Source organism: Pinus tabuliformis, chromosome 8 (assembly GCF_031772625.1).
Source record: "Pinus tabuliformis cultivar Carrire ecotype Pingquan chromosome 8, CPIR1, whole genome shotgun sequence".
Classification (NCBI taxonomy): domain Eukaryota; kingdom Viridiplantae; phylum Streptophyta; class Pinopsida; order Pinales; family Pinaceae; genus Pinus; species Pinus tabuliformis.
Genome location: NC_142294.1, coordinates 1,649,002,389 through 1,649,013,327, shown reverse-complemented (window position 1 = coordinate 1,649,013,327; position 10,939 = coordinate 1,649,002,389). Strand labels below are relative to the sequence as shown.

The 10,939-nt window shown below is 41.2% G+C and overlaps 1 pseudogene; it reads left to right on the top strand.

The window, feature by feature from the left end:
• The first annotated feature begins 476 nt into the window (after nucleotides 1-476).
• On the top strand, nucleotides 477-10,589 carry LOC149242500 (actin-66 pseudogene; annotated as a pseudogene).
• The last annotated feature ends 350 nt before the right edge of the window (nucleotides 10,590-10,939 follow it).

The window sequence follows — 10,939 nt, the reverse complement described above, 5'->3', positions numbered from 1 at the left end:
TGGAGCCATTGATGGTTGTAACCTTCTCAGAACCCTGTTACTTTTATCAATAAAGCTTTGAATGTTCTCCTATATACTTGTATTGCATTGATGTATTGTATTTACTTGTATATTTGATTCACTCTAATCCATGCATCAGTTATGAGTACATGTATCTTGTAGTCTTCTTCTCTCTGTTGTGCAGGATCTGTGTGTAGCTGGACCGGCAAAGGGAGCTAGGAGCTGGGAACAAGAGACAAAGAAAGAGGATAAGGATCGACAAAAGCGAAAGACACCGGTTGGTTAATCTTTTCTTCCTTCTCTCTGTACTTTCATAAAGGAAAACATTAAAGCTTTACTTTCAGTTGTTGCTAAAGACTGTCACCTTTAGAGTAGGGATAGGGTCATCCGAGTCGGATACTTTTCCCCACAACACCGTGTATGTTTGGATACTTGAAACAACCAATCCAGCTCATTCAGTAGCTTCTCCTTTTGGAATGGAAGCCGGCAAGTACATTCGGTATATAGTAGAGCAGGCGGAAGTTCTGGAACGTCTTTACAATGACAGCCCAAAGCCTAGTGCTCTGCGTTGCCAGCAACTCATCGTTTGTATGGAAATATATCACAAATTCAAACAAAACAATTACCCTTATCAATGTCAGCAGCTGTGGCTCCGGTGCTCTTAAATTTATGCTCGGATCAGAGAAATTTCACTCACGGTAGCACAATAATTTTCTAAAACTACTTGTCTCAGTCTGGTCCTTCGCTGCAGCTAATGAGTCATTCTGAGAACAGCAGTAATAATGGCAAACACAACATGATTAGTCTTGACTACAGTATATTAGAAAGCAAAGAAGGTACGAAGAACTGTGCTGCGGATTCTTTCGAAAATGGCAGAATTAGTTCCGGCAATTGTTTGCGACAATGGATCGGGCACAGTGAAGGAATTGTGTTGCATTCTGGAGACGGGGTGACACATATTGTCCCAATCTATGAAGGCTACGCTCTTCCACATGCCATTTACAGGCTGGACTTGGCAGGCAGTGATCTGACAGATGCAATGACCAAGCTGTTGATGGAGAGAGGCTACTCATTCACAACCTCTGCAGAGCAAGAAATTGTGAGAGACATCAAAGAGAAGCCAGCATATGTTGCCATGGACTTGGAAGAGGAAATGCTCACTGCAAGCGAGTGTTCCATTTTGGAGAGATCCTACGAGCTCCCAGATGGGCAAGTAATCACAATTGGAGAAGAAAGATTCAGGTGTCCCGAGGTGCTATTCAACCCAAGCATCATTGGGATGGAAGCTCCCGGCATTCATGAATCCATTTACAGCTCTATTAGAAATTGTGACATTGACATCAGAAGGGATTTGTATGGAAACGTAGTCCTGAGCGGAGGCACAACCATGTTCCCTGACTTTACCGACCGTCTTGCCAAGGAACTCACCGCTCTACGTCCCAACTCAGCTGTTAAGATCAAAGTGGTTGCCCCTCCAAAGAGAAAGTACAGTGTATGGAGCGCTGCTACCAGGTGAGGGATAGCAAAACGGTTCAATGGAGTAGAGTGGTGGCAATAATTAATGTCAGCAAATTGGCAGAGCTCGCAGGTCTCATAAATAGAATATGGAAGACAGACATCTCAGAACGGCTTGGACAGATGTGTTATATGGCAGAGGCAGCATGTCAGGAGCGCTGGAAAAGAATATGGCAGAGGGCCAGGACTGACATGCACATAACAGGCCATAGAAAAACAAGCGGTTCTGATACCATGTTAAACACACATGGTCAACACAAGAAATATGAAAGATAAATCAGTGAGTTCATTTTTTTATTAACAGGAGATGTACATTTATAATACAATGTTGTGACTCTTGGGTTTCAGATCCCAAGGTCTCTTGGATTGCTTAGTCTTTTCGGCTTCCACACTAACCCTTTAGGATTAGGTGTCCAACATTTAGTATTCTAATGGAAGATGAAGACAGTATTCTTTATTGGTCTAGAAATTTGGGTTTTAGGTATTTCACTACAAAATTGGGTTATAAAACATGGTGCTCAACCCATTCTAATGATGAAGTGTAGTGGTGGTGGAAATTTCTCTGGAAGTTGCATGCTCCATTGAAATGCAACATCATGATACGGTTATCTTTGAACAATAAGTTGCTAACCTAGGATAATTGTTTGAATATTGGTTATGTTGGTACTAGTCGTTGTTCATTGTGCAAGTCCCACAATGAATTTTCTACTCATCTCTTTATCTCTTGCCCTTATATAGTACATGTATTTTAGTTGGTTAAGTAGGAGTTTGAGTGGAATTTTTCTTGGTCTATGGCTTCCCTGGGTTAGTGTTTACATTAATGGCTTATGGACAAAGTTGTCACTCAATACGAAGGGTTACTGATCCATATTTAAACAGGAACACAACAAATTACAACTATAACCATAAATACAGAGATGCAACAGAAATAACACTTCCTTTCATTAATATCAAATAATTAAATCTGCTTACAAACATAATGGAAAGGAGACTAACTCAGGCGATGGTATCTTATCTCTGAGAAGATATGTGGCAGCTACATGCCTCTGAATGGAGTTACAATGAGGCTCAAGGGCCTTTTTATTATTGAACAATAAGAGAAAACCCTAACAACCAAAACCCTAACCCGAGGAGGTGTAACACCAAGAGTTTATGGGCCCCATTGGGGTTAGTTGGGCAGCCAACTTCTCGGGGTCATAACTTGGTCATATTATCTCTGTTTGACTTGCATGATACCTCGTTGGAAAGATCTCTTCGAGGACTACAACTGAAAATGAAATTACTATGAAATCATTGGAGGAATGTTGCAAAAAATCTTCCTTTAGGGCCTCAAAATAGCTCCAAAAGTTTAGGACCCAAAAAAATGGCAAAAATAGTAAATTGTCCTACAATTAAGGAAACTGGAAAAAAAAGGAAAAAAAAAGAAAAAAAAGAAAAAGAAAAAAGAAAAAAGAAAAAAAGAAAAGAAAAAAAAAGAAAAAAGAAAAAAAGAAAGAAAGAAAGAAAAAAGAAAAAGGAAGAAGAAAAAAAAGAAGAAAAAAGAAAAGAAAGAAGCAAAAAAAAGAAGAAGAAAAACAAAACAAAACAAAAACAAAAAAAAGACAAAAAAAACAGAAACAAAACAAAAAACAGAAGTTTAGGGCCCAAAAAATGGCAAAAATAGTAAATTGTCCTACAATTAAGGAAAAAAAACAAAAAAACCAAACATAAAACCAAAAAAAAAAAAAAAAAAACGAAAAACAAAAACAAAACAAAACAAAACAAAAACAAAAAACAAAAAAAAAACAAAAAAAACAAAAAAACAAAACAAAACAAAACAAAACAATGGTGAGGGTAAGTGGAATAATCAAGTTGCCACCAATATCCACCTAGATCATTCATCCCCCCTTAGGAAGCAATGGTCTCGATTGCGTTGCGTTGAGTTCCTCCATGAAATGGGGAAACTTTTGTTGAACTTGGTCCCTAGTGAGGCATTTTCCTTGGTGCGGGATTGGCCAGCTTTGAAAACTCAATACAGTTGGATCTTCTGTTGGCAAGTGTTCTTGATCTGGGTGTCCATGATCCGATCAGTTGCAGCTTGTTCCATGCAGTCTGGATTTAACTCTATTGGTGTGAGTTGTTCTACAATGTCGGATGTGTTGAGTAATGGTGGAAAGTATGGCCGAAGGCGAACCATGTTGAACACTGGGTGCATTCCAAGGAATGGGAGAATGCTGAGCTCAAAAGAATAATCTCCCACAGCCTTGGTGATGGTGTATGGACCATATTGAAGTGGAAAAATCTTGCGGTGGGGCCCAATGAGGCCCTCCTTCTGCAAATGTAGCCAAACTTTGTTGCCCACCTGGAACTTGTGTGGCACCCGATGCTAATCATGTTGTTGCTTGTACTTAGCATTGGATTTTTCCAATATGTCATGGACCTGTTGGCGGATGTGTTGAATGTGCTCAATGAAGCTATTTTCCTTGTTGGCTTCGGACTAGACATGAGTCGAATCTTCCTGAGTCGCTACAAATGGTATGGCCACATCAATGGGACATAGTGGCTGGAATCCCAAGCCCACCTAAAAAGGGTTGTGCCCAGTCAAGTTGTGGAGAGCCTAGTTGTAGTTATGTTGGACATAGGGGAGGCTCTCATCCCATGTGCATGGATACTTTGAGTTGTACATGCGCAGAATGTGTACGATCATCCTGTTGACGACCTTTGTCTCGCCATCATTTTGGGAATGGAAAGTTGTGGACTTAGTGAGCTTGGTGTCCAGCATCGACTAGAGACTGGAGCAAAATGTACTGAGGAACTTGTTATCTCGATCCGAGATTATAAACTGTGGGATCCCAAAGTATACCCACACTCGTTCAAAGAAGAGTTTAGCAGTGGCTTCTACTGTGATACTCTTTTTGTACGCTACCATAATGGCCATCTTCGATAATCTCTCAACGACCACAATACACAGTCGTTTCCATGCTTGGTAGAAGGAAGGTTTGGCATGTAATCCATGGATATGGATTCCCAAGGTCGACTAAGGGTAGGTAGCGGAGTATAGAGGCCTTGCTTCATGATGGTTAGTTTGGCAATGGCGCGGGTAGTGTAGGATCTAATGTACTTCCCAACATCCTGTTGAAGATTCGGCCAATAGAAATATTTATGCAGTACTGCCATTGTTTTCTTGGCCCCGAAATTCCTAGCGGCCCATTTGTAGTGTGCTTCCCAAATCATTTTTGCATGCTCGCTTGAAGGAACACAAAGGTGTCTCAGGTGGCATAACAGGGCATCCCGGAGGTGAAAATCGAGAACTTGCTGACCCTCCAAGAGTGTATGGTATGTGTGGCCGAATTCTGGGTCACTTTTGTAGAGAAGGAGTCAATCAGAAGTCTTGTGCCCATAAGAGTTGAGCATGGTGGTTAACGCCATGATCGGTGGTCGGCTGAGGCAGTCTGCAACATTATTTGTGTTTCCCTTCTTGTACTTGATATTCAAATGGAACTGTTGCAGGTATGTGAACCACTTTTTATGGCGATCACTTTGCAACTTCCCTTGCGTCTGTATGAACTGTAGGGGTCGGTGGTCTGTGTGGATGACCATTTCCTTCCCCAAAATGTAATGCTTCCATTATCAGCAAGCCTGCGCAATGGAATACGTATCCTTTTCATAAGTGGGATGCTTCCGGACTGTGTCTAAAAGTGTCTCACTATGATATGCCACTGGATGCCCCTGTTGAGTAAGGACTGCCCCAATAACATAGTCAGAGGCATCTGTCTCGATCTCAAGATGCTCCTCCTCCTTTGGATCTTCGGGTTCCTCCTTCTGGATATTTGTGGTGGTGATGGTGGCGTTGGGCTCCACATCAATAATCTGCTTCCCTTTGTCATTCCCTTATTGGGTTCTAACTTAGAGTCGAAACATGCATTTGACTCTGAAGCCTCCAGCTCAGCCACCATTGACTTCTTGGCCCGACACTCACTTTTGTTGTGGGTGGAGCTCTTATGGAGATCACACCCCTTTCCCGAGTCCTTCTTTGGCTTCGCAGTGTTATCCTTTTCTTGTGGCTTTGTTGGGTTGTCCTGGTCTGTCCCACCTTAGATTTGTCCTTTTTTCAGAGGTTTGGGATACCTTTTCCTTACTTCGGATTCACGAATCCAAAGGCTCGCTTCTTCTATTTAACTTCTGATCGATCTTGACGGCCTATCGGTTCGTCGTGCCAAGCGAGGAGATGTCCAAGAACTCCATCTCGCCCTAGATGTATCTATGTAGGCAGCTACAGTACTTGAGTATCAAATGTTTCTCAGAATCCTTGATGCCCAACTTCATGCGAAGGGTATGAAAAACATTGGTAAACTCTGGCACATCTTGGTCCCTTCCCTACCACAGTGTGGTCCACTTTATGTATTTTTCCTCGTAGCTCTCGACAGGGTATTACTGATCCTTGATGGCCTCCCGGAATGAATTCCAAGTGGGAACAACTAAAAACAATGAGGTCGTACTTTCATCCTTTTGCTCACAATAGGTTTTCCACCAGTCCTTATCGTGGGGTATGGCTTTGAGATGAAAAAAAGTAATCTTTTCCCAGCTGGAAATATCATGAACAGAAAAATATCCTTCTAGCAGATTCAAACATTTATCTATGGTGTTTGCATCTATTTGGCCCTCAAATATGGGAATGTCAAAGTTTACTTGTACCTTAAAAGGTGTGGAGCCTCCAGAGTGGATGTTGGATGTGGATGCGCCGTCAGTGGGCAACCATTGAAGGATCTGGGAAAATTCACTCATCATCGCATTCCTTTGTTTCTCGAGGGCCTCCTCAAGCAATATTTTGATAGGATCTCCTGCTCCCTCATCTTTCTTTTCTTCCCCAATGGGATGCCATCGAGATTTACGAGGCTCGTCTTGTAAATATTCAACCAGTTCGAGCCCTAACTCCTTATATCCCGACTTTGTTGGGGACATGCAAAGAAAAATAAAGAAAGAGCAGACCCCTCTGATACCATTGATCAGAATTTAAATAGGAACACTACAAATTACATATATAACCATAAATACAGAGATGCAATAGAAATAACACTTCTTTTCATTAATATCAAATAATGAAATATGCTTACAAATAGAATGGAAATGAGACTAAATCGAGCGATGGTAGCTTATCTATGAGAAGAGATGTGGTGGCTACATGCTTCTGAATGAAGTTACAATGAGGCTCAAGGGCCTTTTTATTATTGAACAATAAGAGAAAACCCTAAACAACCAAAACCCTAACCCGAGGAGATGTAACACTAAGGGTTTATGGGCCCCGTTGGGGTTAGTTGGGTAACCAAATTCTTGGGGTCGTAACTCGTTCATATTATCTCCATTTTATGCGCATGATACCTCGTTGAAAAAAAAAAAAAAAAAAAAAAAACTAAAAAAAAAACAAAAGAAAAACAAAAGAAACAAAAGCAAAAATGAAAGAACAATGGTGAGGGTCCAAGTAGAATAGGCAAGTGGCCACCAATACCCATCTGGATCAGTTCCCAAGTATTTTTGTGTTTTTCATTTGATGTGATAGGAAGTAGGTATTTTTAGAAATGTTGATATTCTTATTGAATTTATAGAAACTTCAATCAATAGAGTGGTTAAGGAACATACGATGATAGTCAAAATTTAGAAGCCAAGGACGTCGATCGTACTTTCTTTAGAGGAGGATATTCCCTAGGGTTTTTTCTATGGTGTAAGAGAAGGTCATCCTCCTATCTATGGGGTCGGTGTTGTCTTGTTCCTTTCTTACTCTCATTATTTTTATGTTAGATATGTCATGGGTAGGTGTTGGGTAGGGTCCTCCTAGGTCAAAGTTTTGTAAAGAACTCGCATTTTTAGGAGTGGAAAGCACTTCCGTAGTGTTTTAGGAGTCATAGGGGATTTAAGATGGGTCAAATCCCCTTATTTTGTAAATGGATGGGATTAATTTGAATGTTTTAAGTTCCGCCCATGGTTTGCGGACTATGGTATTGTAAGGGAAAAGGATATATAAAGGGTTGTCTTAGTAAGTCAAAGGCATTCATCATATTTGGATCGTTTGAGTATGTATTATTATATTTTTTTTTGTTAGAGCAAAGCGGAAGGCTCTTGCAGCTGTGTGCGCGAAGACCTTGGTAAGTGTGTAGCCATGTGCGCAGACCCCTGCAGCTGTGCGCACAGGGTAAGAAGATTGTAACTGTGAAGATCTAAAGTTAATAATGAATATTTTGAAGGTAGATCTGTGTGCTTACTATTTGTAATTTACTTTATGAAATTATTGTTTACTTTTATGTTGGGTAATAAAGATAAGATCAGAATTCATAGTTGAATACAATTACAGTTAATTATAGTTAAGATCCATTGATTTATGCATAGTAGATAGAGTTTATACCTACAAGTAGTTTTTTTGTATGAATAAATCAGATTTGGTATAATACTAAGGAAGATCATGTAGTGTAGAAATAGATCTAAGACTAAGACAATATCCACACTCCTTATCCTTCTGGATGCAGAAACCTAGTTCCATCATCACCCAATATCGCCTCGGGTGAGACTGCGGTTTGTGCAAGTAGAGCGTTGCCGAAAGGGCCAGTGGTATAGGGTTTTGTTGGTTTGCACAACTAACTCTGAACCTGGGTCTAAGCCCCTCAAGCCAAAAAATGGTTCCGTTGTTGTGCTTCCCTACGAAGGAGAAAACCCTGCCGACACATTCGCCAGAAAATCTCAGGAGAAAAGGTTGGCTGAGATGATGAAGAAGGAGTATAATCTGATCAAGAAGTTTAGGAGATTTCTCATCAGCTCCATTAATGATCTAGGTGTGTGCTTTGCCACGCACATTTTGGCCGGGAAAATAATGAGAAAGTATCGGGCGGAAGAGGTATCCATGCCAGTCGTACCATTGGTTGCGTAGTGCAGCAAGGGATTCTAGTTTAACTAAGTAGGATATTTGTGCTAGGAATTTTTGGATGACTGTCAGGAGGCACAAGAAGAGGGAAAGTGATTCCACTACACATGGTTATTTCTCTTGATAGCATTGAAAACATGGAGAACAATGGAGGAGTGACAATCCCCCAATGTGGACCCATATATCTGTGAGGATGTGAGGTTTGCCTCACTGTGGGATTCCAAGGAGCCGACCTGTGTTACAGAGAAAAAAATGTTCTGGGTCTTGGTTGAGATGGAGTTGTGCACCGTGATCAGCCAAAAGTTGTGGCTATCACCATTTTTGTTTGAACATGTTGCAGCGGCTACAACCACCCTCCAAAATTTTTCTTTAGCTTTGTTTTGGAGCCTCCCTACCAACCATCCTCAACAACATGTTTTACACTGTCAAGTACATGAGCTTTAGTGGTTTTCAAGCAACATGATAGCCTGTGCATGATATCTTGTTGCATTCCCCTCACAAGCTGCTTCCCCGGACCTGTTCCAACTTCTGGTTGAGCAGATCCCTCAATAAATTGCACAATTTTGGAGGGGAACTAGTATTCCCTCCAAAAATTGTGCAAATATGACTCACAACTGACTAGGCTCAGAAATTGCCCAATCCTGTTAGTCAACCTTCCCCTAGAAAATTGCGTAATCTAACCCAATAGGACTGCTAAACCCATAAATTGTGTAATTTTGGGCAGTAGTCAGCTGCTCCTCCCAGAAATTGCACAATCCATTTTGGAAGCTAGCCCAACTCCCTCCCAGAAATTGTGCAATCCGTTTGGGCAACTAGCCCAACTCCCTCCCAGAAATGTGCAAATTTCTCCCTTAGGAAAGCAGGCTGTTGCATGTGCCATCAGGTTGACTGGTTCCACCCAGGACTAAGAAAACTTGACTTGCATGCATGGGTTTCTTTTTCCCAAAATAGAAAAAAGCAACATGAAAAAAACATCCCTAGATTTTAGGGAGCTATTTTTAGCAGCTGGAGGTTACATGCAAAGATCGTTTTAGAAACCTTCCTCCAAGTGTCGCTTTTTCCTAGATTTGTGGCATGCGCATCATGAGCTTCAAAATTATTTATTCGACGCTTTAGAGCTCACTTCTTCACATCAATCTTGGAGCTATAACATCCCACAACACATCCAAGAGTCTTCGACACATCTAACTCAGTTATTTCCAGGTAAATCTGCGTAGCTTGTCTTTTGCAAAATCACTGTCGCTTTTTGTGTTTTGGCTTGTGTGAGTGTTGTCTGATTGATTTATGTGAATTCTTGTTGTCATTTGCATGCATATTAGCTTTTACTAGCATCGTTTCAGTTTTCGTTAGCATCTCACTGTTGTTGCATGCATGACATTGTTTTTCATGAACAGTCATTGATTCGGCGACTCACTTACAACACATGCATGTTTTTTCATTTTCTGAATCTTGCATTCACTATTTGCATGCGTGATCATTTAATCCTACTTACACTCAGTATCACCATGCATTCAGATCCACATTTGCTTTTAGTTACCCATCAGCGGGTCTGGGCAGCCTTGGCTTGGACTCTCCCTCACCAAGACAACATTATGCAATCTTGAGAGGGAATGTTCTTCCTTCCTCCCAAAAAATGCACATTTATGGCGAGTGACTGTCCTCCAATATTTCATTGTGCAATTCTTAGAGGCAGTGAATGATGGCCCAGAAATTGCGCATTACGCAATCCCAGAAGCCAATCTGGATTGCAAATTGCACAATTCCAGTAGCCAGCCAACCTCAAGATATTCTGGACTTCCTTTTGCGTAGTTCTGGCGGCTAGTCTCCCGGCCTCCCGGGAAAAATTTTGCAATCCTTACCAGTCCATGCCCAGGTATGTTGCATGTCGTTCCTCAAGTTTGTTTTGGTTTTAACTGACATATTTCTTTCCATGCATGTTGTTATGTGTCCATATCTAGTAAGTGTTCATTCGCATCTTAACAGTTCAAGATCAATGGCCTCCAAGAGAGCAGGATCAAAGGACATCGACGGAAGTGAAACTGGAGCAGCAGTTAAGCGAGTGTATACAAGTTTGTCGATCTACGAAGACACCAAGATGATTGTAGACAAGGACATCAAGATGAAATGGAAAGAGGTCAACGATGAATTTGTAGGCCCATTTGGGGAAGACCTCGAATACCGCTAAGTCTATGTGAACATACACAAGTTTGGATTGTACCAGATTGCATGCAGGTATCTCGTGTTCCCATGCATGGACATGATACATTAGATTGTCTCACACACTGATCCTGAGATGATGACATTGAGTAATGTCGGTGGGACGGAGATTGATACCTTCATGGAACAGTATTATGAACATATGTACCATATGTCAAAGCCAGTGATCACCATGGAGACACCCTTCAACATACCCAGCAGCAATTCCAACTCCTGGGATATCTTGAAGAACTGGGTGAAGGAGCCAACCAAATTCAGGATGACACCCAACCAAGTTTATAAGATGAAGATACTATGGAAAGCGTATCAATACTTGGT